This window comes from Schistocerca americana, chromosome 2 (assembly GCF_021461395.2).
Source record: "Schistocerca americana isolate TAMUIC-IGC-003095 chromosome 2, iqSchAmer2.1, whole genome shotgun sequence".
NCBI lineage: Eukaryota > Metazoa > Arthropoda > Insecta > Orthoptera > Acrididae > Schistocerca > Schistocerca americana.
The window spans coordinates 526459537-526471354 of record NC_060120.1 but is presented as its reverse complement, the minus strand read 5'-3'; positions in this window follow the sequence as shown (position 1 = coordinate 526471354).

Below are 11818 nucleotides of genomic sequence, written 5' to 3'. Positions count from 1 at the left end.
TATTAAAAAACCTAGGACCAAAGACGTTGCAAGAGCTCACAAAAATAATAACAAAAATGTGGGAAAAACAGAAAAATTACCAGAGGATTGGAAATGTGCCCTTATTCACCCGTTACATAAAAAAGGAGACAGAACAAATGTCAATAACTACAGGGGAATCTCACTTTTACAAGTCACCTACAAAATTCTCTCAACATGCCTGCTGAAAAGAACACAAGAGCAGCTGGAACGCCAAATTGGTGATTATCAAGCAGGCTTCCGCCCCGGTCGCTCATGCATAGAACAAATATTTAATTTAAAGACAATATTAAAACACAAAGCAATCAGAAATGCCCCCACAATTTGTACATTTGTAGATTTTAAGAAAGCCTATGACTCAATTGACCGGTAATCTTTGTTTAACATTTTAGAGGAACTTGGACTTGGCTCCAAAACACTAAGGCTTATCAAAGAATCACTGACAGACACTGTATCTAAAGTTAAATTCAGGGGAGAAATCTCTGAACCTTTTCTCATAAAAACTGGAGTACGTCAAGGTGACGGGCTATCTCCACTTCTGTTTAATATAGTCCTGGATAAAGTCATTAAGGAATGGGAAAATGAATTAAAAAATCAATCCTACTGGAAACCAATCCATCTTGGTAGAACCAAAGACAACGTGGAGATATCTTGTTTAGCATTCGCGTACGACTTGGCCATACTTGCAGATGATGAAGAAATCGCCACCAAACAAATAGAGATCCTTAAGGAATGCGCGGATAAAGTAGGTTTACAAATTTCGTTTCAAAAGACAGAATTTTCCAGTACGAAATTCCATACACACAGTTTGAACACAAAATATGGAAAAATAAATAGAGTAAAACATTTTAAATACCTAGGTGAAATTTTGGAGCCAACTGGAGGAGAGAAAGTTGCACAGAAGATCAGACAACAGAAAATGAAGAGAGCATATGGTATGACACATGAAATATACAATAAAACATGCATCTCCTCGAACACAAAAATCAGACACTACTGCGCAGTAATTAAGCCAGCAGCACTATATGCTAGTGAAACGCTCACACGCCACACAAAATGTGATTTAGAAAAAATACTAAAAGAAGAACGCAAAATTATGAGAAAGATTTTAGGTCCAAAATTAACAGAAGAAGGATACCGGATACAATCAAGAAGAACCACAGAAACTATATCAAACCTGGCAGCAGACATAAGAAGGCGAAGATTAAAATTTTATGGACATGTCACTAGACTTCCCCCCACACGACTCACCAACAGAATTCTCACTTACATAGAAAAAGTCAAATCAACAACACCATGGATTAGCCAAGTAAAATTAGATTTACAAAAAGCAAATATTGAACTTAAAGATGTCAAAGATAGAAAAACTTTTAGAAATAAGGTGGAAAAGTGGATTGTATTGTCGGAGAAGGAAGCACTAAAGAGACCAGGAACAAAATGGACAGAAGAAAGAAAAAGAAACATGGAGAACGAATGAAAGAAGTATGGAAGAAACGACGTCAGAAAGCTTTGCGTGATCTTTCTGGGTCCATTCGCGATAAGTAATTAAGTATATATATATATATATATATATATATATATATATATATGTAACAGTTCATGACATCCAGACTTACAAATTTCCTTTTTCTGACGGACACACGTCCAGACCGACCGGTCTCAAAACTCTGCCATCTCTCTCCCCACATCCATCAGTGCTGGCGGCTCACCTCCAACTGCACATCTCTACGTGCTGTTCACATTCAACTGCCCAACACTACATGAGCGAATATTGCAACAATGCCAACCAGTCACATGCTGGATACATCACAGTCAGTGATTTTCATATAGAGCACTACGTGGCGTTGTGAACATAAAAACCTAGACAGCCTACTTACGAAGTATTACAAAGGTGACAGGATCTCAAACCATTGTCCGGGAATTAGGAGAAGTAGTCCACACTCTACCACCTGTGTAACTCAGTTATGGTTCGTTACTACTGTAATTGTCTTGTCGAATGCTGAAAATACTGACCTTCATAACGTTGACGCTAATTCACTGGAAGTGCTCTTTCAATCTCGCTCCTAGTTATATAATTTCTGTAATAGCCTGAAAGGATCTGAAGCAAAAACTGTCATATGATGCTACACAATCGATCCTTTATCCATCCGGAATAATTCAAGCCTGGTTCCTCATCAAAATACATCTAGAATGTTTTCAAAACGGTGACCCCATGTTTTTGTGGCAATATTTTTCTGTAGACCTTTCCTTGTGTGTTCGCAATCCTCTGATCAAGCACTCCATCTTCAGGTTACAAGTGCCTCATCGGGGCTATCCGACCGCCATGTCATCCTCAACTGAGGATGTGAATAGGAGGGGCATGTGGTCAGCACACCGCACTCCCGGTCGTTACGATGGTTTTCTTCGACCGGAGCCGCTACTGTTCGGTCGAGTAGCTCCTCAACTGGCTTCACGAGGCTGAGGGCAGCCAGATAAATGGCAACATCGCATGGTGGCCCATATCGTCACCCATCCAAGTGCCAGCCACGCGCCACAGTACTTAACTTCTGTGATCAGCCGGGAACCGGTCCATCCACTGCAGCAAGGCCGTTGCCTAATCCTCTGATCAAACCAAGAGGATATTGTTGAATAAATCGTGAAAACACAAACCGTTAATGGACTTATCATTATATATATGACAAATATAACACTACTAATTTGCTTTTATTCTTGGACTCCTGAAATTCTCAATGAACTTGAAGTTTGATAAATATCAAATCTCATCAGAATTGAAAGTCAAAGACATTGATCGTTCATGAGAAACTTAATCCTGCATTCCTCCATTTCCAGAAGTTCCTTCCACTTTATCCATCATGTAAAAGTGTTCTTTAAAAGTGGGAATTACGAATATGTCTGTTCTCTATGTACTGTAACACTGTCTGTAGCAGCATTACCGAGAACGTGAGGCAGGGCCCTACTTTTTGTGTCTGAACGCCTTTCCACACCACTGCTAACACAAATGGTTAGACAGAAAGCTTGTGTACTTCCGCTATTCATTAGCCAATATCAAGGTCTGTTAGTAGCACATCATATTTAGGAAAGTGAAATAACTGACACCTCCGAACTTTTAAAAAATTTGGGAGAGTGTAGGCCTTATACAGAACTACTATCGACATTTTACAGATGTAGCCTGTTTATGTATATATCGTTGCTCTTCTGTACGTCAGGAGTCACCTTCCATGAGATCATATTCCGAAATGACAAATCAGTGATTCGACATCTGTTGCATATGCCAATCATCTGGGTATGTATTCTACCGTGGTAATGAAAGTTACACATAGCTGGACCCTTTCCGAATCCATGAGAGCCCTGCTACATTACCGTATTTGCAGAACACGATGTGTGAATGATTGGAATGGTTGCATGACTTAATCAGTTCCTAATAATGGTCTTCAACATGTGAACTGTCCTGTCTTCTCTTCGCTTATGTAATACAAAACACCTTTTACCTACAGTCCTACCCATATAATCATCAAGAACCTTATAGACGATACGTAAGTACGTAGCGTACTAACCAGTAATGTTAGGAACTACAGCTTGAGCACTCTTTCACAGAAACGATAAGTAACTTGGTCTGTTCAAAACTGAACCTTAGTATACTCTTGAAGATTGGCTGCGTAGTCTGGGAAATAGTATGACCATGTCAGTTTGGCTCTTAGGCATACTCTCTCAGCCGGCCGCGGTGGTCTCGAGGTTCTAGGCGCGCAGTCCGGAACCGTGCGACTGCTACGGTCGCAGGTTCGAATCCTGCCTCGGGCATGGATGTGTGTGATGTCCTTAGGTTAGTTAGGTTTAAGTAGTTCTAAGTTCTAGGGGACTGATGACCACAGCAGTTGAGTCCCATAGGGCTCAGAGCCATTTTGAGCCATCCTCTCTCAGGTACTGTTGTAAAAAAGTTGTTGTTCTTACTCGAATTTCATGAATAACGTATGCGATTTCTGTCTGGGAAGTTGGAAAATTTGTTTTAATGTTGTGTAGCACATTGTCAGAAGTGTAGCATCCAGATATATTGTAATTGTAAACTAGTTTCGATATTTAGATGAAAGTTCGAAGTCGATCTTCCTTCTTCACGTGTACCCAATTCAGTAGATTAATTTGTGACCATTCACCTATTACTTTCCGGCAATCAGTACATTCAGATTGCCAGCTTCTGATATGCAGTTTTTCAGTCCCTCTGCATCTAATATTTTACGGATTATCACACACACTAAACTGATGCGAGTCGCATTTCATCGGTGTCTCCGTTTGTTGCCATCCTTTCTGCTGAGATCTTTTCCTATTATCAAGAGGACCTTATGGTCTCGCAAATTCACTTCTGTATAAGAATTCGTAGCTTAACAGGAACCTCAAAGGTGTTCACTCATGAAAGTTGTAAAGCGCACTAGCTAGACAGGAGGAAGACGAAACTAAAGTTTTATGGTGTGGCAGCACAGTAAAACTGCTGTGCTTTTAGCGGTTTCACTTGCCACTCTGGCGACCTGGGTTCGATCCTACGTTTACTTACGTTATATTTAGTTTTGTAATTGTTTTAAAAATGATTAAAATTTTTAAATAAAGTTAATGCAGTAAAACGTCATCAATTAAATAATAAGGAGAATTATATATGAAATGAATGTTACGACTAATTAACATAAAAATCTCAGTTACAAACAATATTCATTTTCTAAAGTGTGTATAAGATTTTTTACCGTATAACTTTTATTTGTCAATTTCATGTCTTTCAGACTAGCACCAGAAGAATAATTATCATACAAACATTGAAACAAAAAAATACTTTTTCGTAATTTAATTGATAATGTCTTAGGTCATTAACGTTACTTACAATTGTTGTCGTTTCTATAACAATTAAGAACCAAAATAAAACGTAAGTAAAGGTAGATTTGAGCCCGGATCGCCCGTGTGGTAAGTGGGTATTTCATAAATTGTGCAAGGTGTCTAAATACCTTCGACGTTTTGCACAATGTTGTTTCCACGAACAACTTTGTTTTAAAAGATATGTTGAAAAACAGAGTTCGTTAACATTCACAAAAACTTCTCTTTTAGCAGAAATTTTGGAAGGGTATAAGGTATAACGGATCATTTCATTGAAACTGTCGACGACCGTTGAAAATGCACTATTGACTGTATTTTTATAGAGTGTACACGCGAATTTATTTCTCTGTTATTTTCAATCAGATAAGCGCAATTTTGTACTTATGTAATTAGATTTTTTTACCTGTCTTTGAAAATAGACTTCACAATTTTGTAGAAGGGGAGTACATTTTAGAGGAATCACTTTAATTTTGGATGTCTACTACAGGCGCAGCCACTTCGCTGTGTTGCCTCAGTGTCAAAAATGCCCTGTATATGAGCTGCATTTATTGCTTTGAGCCCCTTTGCTCGGAATCCTCTGGTTAGTCCGCTTCACAACTTTTGTGGGTGGAGACCCTTGAGATCAACTAGTAAACTGAGGAGTCTTATCTCAAACTGAATTTCTGAGAGCGTAAAGTTCTGTTGTAAGTGAGCCGTACCACCTCATATTCGATACTGCTTCCATGCAAGATATTTATGCTGGTTGCCCAGAAACTGTTTCAGAAGCGTCTCCCGAGGGAGCGCGGCCTTTCCGCCCATGAAGCTTGAATGCGGCAGTCGTGTCGGATGCATTCAATCTCTATTTTGCATCACAGCGGAGCGCTTTGGAAAAGTCAACACTGGTCGTGCACTAGCCGAGAGCTGAGTACTGGAGCAGTATCGTGTTGCAAATAGAAGTGGGCGTTCTAGCTAGGGAATTTTCTGTCACAGTATGCAGTGGACTAAGTGGCACAACCGGTCGCAAGCAGTCTTTCGAAGCACTAGTGGTCTGGCTGTGGAAACGTACAGGGGCTCTCTTGTCTGAGCCTGACCGGTACAAGGAGCAAGTGAATTTGGTGGGCTATCTGAACACTCACCCATAATGTTTGCCTTTTGTAGGAAGCATACCTCTGGCTGTACGAGTTTGTTTGACTTCGTTTTACAGAAAGTTTAGACGAGTATCTTTGCAGAAATTTTTACGCTTCTTATGTGACAGAGTAAGTCTGGGAGCTGGAATTTTTTATCGGCTTGTTTTTCCACCTAAGACTTTTACGTGTTAAACTATATACTTGCATGTTTAAAGATTTCTTTTAATTATTTCTAGCTTAGAATGTGAGTTTATGTGTCTCAAAGGGGAGCATCAGACTTGTTAATCACGTTTTTTAATGAGTCTTGGATACGCTTTAGAGGGATCTGTCCTCATACCTAGTTAGCAGATCCCCATGCGACAGCTCCTAGTTTCCAACAGAATCGTTGTTAAATCTTCGTGCGTAGCTCCTATAACGTAACGATAGCTTTGTTTCGATCTAGTGATTGTAACGCCGAGGCAGCGACCATGCTGGTAGGACAGGTTCAAATCCTGCCTGTGTACCGTCTTTTTTTTAATTTCATCATTCACAGTATATTTAAATAGTATTTGTCAAGCAAAATGATTCCGAAATAGTCGTTTCCGCTGCAGAAATTTTATTAATAACTCAGTCATTACAGCAAAATTTTCTAAAATGTGTTTGTTAAAGAGTGGATTACAGAATCGTCTTACTCCCCATCGCCTGTTTCGAGCGAGAAAAGAATTCCATATGGTATTTATCGCAGAAGCTACCGACACACGAATTCGTGAAGCACCACGCACATTTTACGAAAGTTACTACCTTTCAGCCCCACAGATTTTCAGAAGCAAAGCCGGACAACATAGTTCGTCTGAATTCAATTGTTCTTTCTTCGATCAACGTCATCGCGAAATACGCGTATTTGATCATTCCTGTGAAGTCAGGTTCACTAAATTGATGCAGAATTAAAGAAAGTATTTTTATGGAATCATCACTCGAAGCGATTTCTGTATTAGCCTATAGAAACTTGGAAGCATTTTGAATTTTTTTCGTAGCTGTTCTAGCGTACGTCTAAAAATAAACATCACAGTGTTAGCAAACAGGAGTACATTTGGATGGCATACTTTTTACGAGCCAAGTGCACGCTTTACTTTCATCTACATACACTCCTGGAAATGGAAAAAAGAACACATTGACACCGGTGTGTCAGACCCACCATACTTGCACCGGACACTGCGAGAGGGCTGTACAAGCAATGATCACACGCACGGCACAGCGGACACACCAGGAACCGCGGTGTTGGCCGTCGAATGGCGCTAGCTGCGCAGCATTTGTGCACCGCCGCCGTCAGTGTCAGCCAGTTTGCCGTGGCATACGGAGCTCCATCGCAGTCTTTAACACTGGTAGCATGCCGCGACAGCGTGGACGTGAACCGTATGTGCTGTTGACGGACTTTGAGCGAGGGCGTATAGTGGGCATGCGGGAGGCCGGGTGGACGTACCGCCGAATTGCTCAACACGTGGGGCGTGAGGTCTCCACAGTACATCGATGTTGTCGCCAGTGGTCGGCGGAAGGTGCACGTGCCCGTCGACCTGGGACCGGACCGCAGCGACGCACGGATGCACGCCAAGACCGTAGGATCCTACGCAGTGCCGTAGGGGACCGCACCGCCACTTCCCAGCAAATTAGGGACACTGTTGCTCCTGGGGTATCGGCGAGGACCATTCGCAACCGTCTCCATGAAGCTGGGCTACGGTCCCGCACACCGTTAGGCCGTCTTCCGCTCACGCCCCAACATCGTGCAGCCCGCCTCCAGTGGTGTCGCGACAGGCGTGAATGGAGGGACGAATGGAGACGTGTCGTCTTCAGCGATGAGAGTCGCTTCTGCCTTGGTGCCAATGATGGTCGTATGCGTGTTTGGCGCCGTGCAGGTGAGCGCCACAATCAGGACTGCATACGACCGAGGCACACAGGGCCAACACCCGGCATCATGGTGTGGGGAGCGATTTCCTACACTGGCCGTACACCACTGGTGATCGTCGAGGGGACACTGAATAGTGCACGGTACATCCAAACCGTCATCGAATCCATCGTTCTACCATTCCTAGACCGGCAAGGGAACTTGCTGTTCCAACAGGACAATGCGCGTCCGCATGTATCCCGTGCCACCCAACGTGCTCTAGAAGGTGTAAGTCAACTACCCTGGCCAGCAAGATCTCCGGATCTGTCCCCCATTGAGCATGTTTGGGACTGGATGAAGCGTCGTCTCACGCGGTCTGCACGTCCAGCACGAACGCTAGTCCAACTGAGGCGCCAGGTGGAAATGGCATGGCAAGCCGTTCCACAGGACTACATCCAGCATCTCTACGATCGTCTCCATGGGAGAATAGCAGCTTGCATTGCTGCGAAAGGTGGATATACACTGTACTAGTGCCGACATTGTGCATGCTCTGTTGCCTGTGTCTATGTGCCTGTGGTTCTGTCAGTGTGATCATGTGATGTATCTGACCCCAGGAATGTGTCAATAAAGTTTCCCCTTCCTGGGACAATGAATTCACGGTGTTCTTATTTCAATTTCCAGGAGTGTAGATTGGATCTTAAAGTACCTGATCAGTCCGCTCTCCCCAAGAATCAATAATGTAATGAAATTCTCCGTGTTCCAGGGACTGAAAAATGAAGGGTCTTAAAACCGCTTCGTACAGCACTTTTGTGAAGTAACCTTATTTAGCGCAGGTCACAATTACATTTTTAAATTTGTGAGTCAGCGCGTCAACCGTTTTTTGAACAACCCGTCCACATTCCCCAGATCGTTTTGTAACCAAACACAACGGTATGGCTTTCCTGATACAGTGTATAGTGTGCTGTGAAGGAATGAGTTATCTTGTTCCAATCTCTTCTCTGCACAGTGACGATTTTCGCTCCTTTCTGCGCAAGGCATTATTTGTACGTCGATTGGTACTGGAAGTAGATTTGATCTGTGCTAATTTAGTAGTAGAACTGAAAATTAGGGATCAGAACTTTCGTCTGTATATGGAATCCTTCCGCAGCTTCCCATCGTTGCGATCTCTTCGGAGAAACACATATGAAGAAAGTGTGCTGTAGTGATTGATTTTTTTAACGAAATTGCTATGGCGGAAATGACTGTTCTTGGATCAATTTGCATGGCATATACTATTAAATGACATTATATCTGACAAAATTTAAAAAACGTTCTCAGACAGGACTTGAAGCTGTACCTTGAGCATGGCAGTCGTGAACATTGGCAGCTGCGCTACACTGTCTGCCGGCCGCTGTGGCCGAGCGGTTCTAGGCACTTCAGTCCGGAACCGCACTGCTGCTACGGTTCTAATCCTGCCTCGGGCATGGTTATAAGTGATGTCTTTAGGTTAGTTAGGTTTAAGTAGTTCTAAGTCTAGGGGACTGATGACCTCAGATGTTAAGTTCCATAGTGCTTAGAGCTGCTTTTGAGCTACACTGTCTTAGGTCGAAACATGGGTGTAGGCGGTATGTGTAAAACGTAAACATCAGTTTTCTTTCGAACTGGGGTCGATCGCATGAAAAGCCGTCAGCCAGGTACTGAGGACACGTCCCTCTGCAGCAGTGGTTCCTAATCTTTCTTAGGCCATTACCCTGAGTGCTATGAGACATTAGCTAGCAGCCCCGCCTTACCCCCTCCCTCTTCCCTGTTGTCTGTTGCTCCCCCTCTAGCACATTTGATCAAATTTAGCACGTAACTAAACCGTGGAATGAAATACTTTACTTGGAACACTTTTATTTTTTAAATGATGACGGAAAGATGAATGACGTGTGTGTGTGTGTGTGTGTGTGTGTGTGTGTGTGTGTGTGTGTGTGTGTGTGTGCGTGTGTGATGCATCGTAAGTCCTACTCACAACTTCTTCTCATATGAGAAAGTTAACTATCCACAGTGAGGGTACACATTTGTAACAAAACAAATTTCCCCTGCATTTCCTCTCCATTACCGCACTTGCTTGACCTGCACCTCATTTAAAATCAGAGAAGTTGAAATATGTCCTCTGTACTTACTGTTAATAAATTAATTGATTGTTCCACTCCTTATTTCTGAACTGGCAGAAACTGGTAGACATCAATCAGGCTGCTCATGCTTTGCGTCTGAGCACAGCCACTATTAGTAACAGTAGTAGTAATAATAGTAATAAGACTGTGTACTGCACGATAATAGTCCCTTATGTAGATACTGCTGTGCTTAGAAGCGGATAAGGAAACGAATTGTGGCCCATTGAAGGTACTGGGAGAAGATATTTTCTTGGGATATTTAGCATTTGTTACATATATGTCACACTCTTATCATCTGCGATGTAGGCAGGAAGCACGTCATACCTGTGTAATGGATGGACTATGTGAGGAACCTGTAACCTTCACCGCATTAACGCTACTAATTGAAAAAAAGTGTTTCTTGATAACTTGTATAATCACTATTAGAGTAGTACAATATTGTGATAACAGTATTGACCCTTTAAATGTAATTTGGTTTCGTGACTGAAACAGAACCAAATCTTTCAGTTTCTCCCCTCACAAAATTTCATTCTACCCCTCAGGGTTAATTAATTACCCTCGTTTGGGAACCACTGCTCTACAACATACTTACGAGTTATCAAGAAACGTGAATAACAGATATGGTGTTCCCCTTGTAAGACTGTCGGCTCCATAGCAAAATTTTAATTTATTGTTATCATCATTTTGAGCTCTCAGGATCTTCGCTAGCTAATTATTTTGAATTTAGCTCAAACGTCTTAACTGTTTTGCAAAGTTTTCTGATCATTAAAAGGAACTACTTGCCCTATTTAGACGTAAATAACTTTTTACTGTTTTTATTAACATATTTTAAGTTGAATTACTTCGCTTTGCTGGCGTAGGTGTGACATTGTAGAGCTCTTTCTGTATTCATTGTCTCTGGATGTTTATACTTGTTAATAAATTGTGGTCTTGGCCCTGGTTCTCAGTTAAAATTGTTGTCTGTAATGTAATGAGTGCATTTCAGGATGTTTCAGTAAGGCCAGCGGCTGCGTGAACCTAAACACAGATTGTGTGGGACGACGCCTCCAGGACTGATGGCCGGAGGCGAAATTTTGTTGAGTGTATTATCACTTAATTCTAAAGGACATGATTGTTTCTTTCCTCATTTTATTGTACAATTCTGGCACTTATTTGAATTATATAATGGTTTGCTTAATTTAATATTTTTCTTAATGTTAATGATGTTTATTTGGATGCCTGACACTTCCACTCCTAGTTGCTCGCTACTACCATTCACTGAGCTTATTGTAAAACGTAACTTCTAAAACACGAAGATAATGCGCTGTAGCACTGAGACGGAACATGAAGATTCACACGCGACCAATGAAAAATGACACCGCCGGCGAATGCTGGTTTACAAATCACTTGTCAATGTGGACGGCACTCTTGGTGCTTCGACATCTTCTGCTAAGGGTAAAAAGAACGAAGTAAGGGGAGTAGGTAAAGCTACTCAATTTGTTCTTATTCATGGACCTACTTTATTTTGTGGTGCGAAGTTAAAATTTTCTTTAATGAAAGTTTCTTCTTCTTCCACTTTGGGTAACGGATGGATAACAGTTGCTTTCGTTGCTTGTAACAATGCAGGGAGAGCCGGTTTGGAATCCTTTGCAACTCGTGAAATCTTTGCTTACCGTACTATACCTGTTTCTGAGATTATTATTGCTAGTGAGGGTTCCTACCTTTTACCGCTAGGGAGTTTGTCTTTGTCTTGTCGTAGACGTTGTAAGATAAATTCCGATTGTAGTATTCACTTATGGGTGAAGGCTAGTGGTCCTTCTTCTTTGGAAGATTGTCGCATTGTGGGTGATTGTACTTTATATAATCATTGA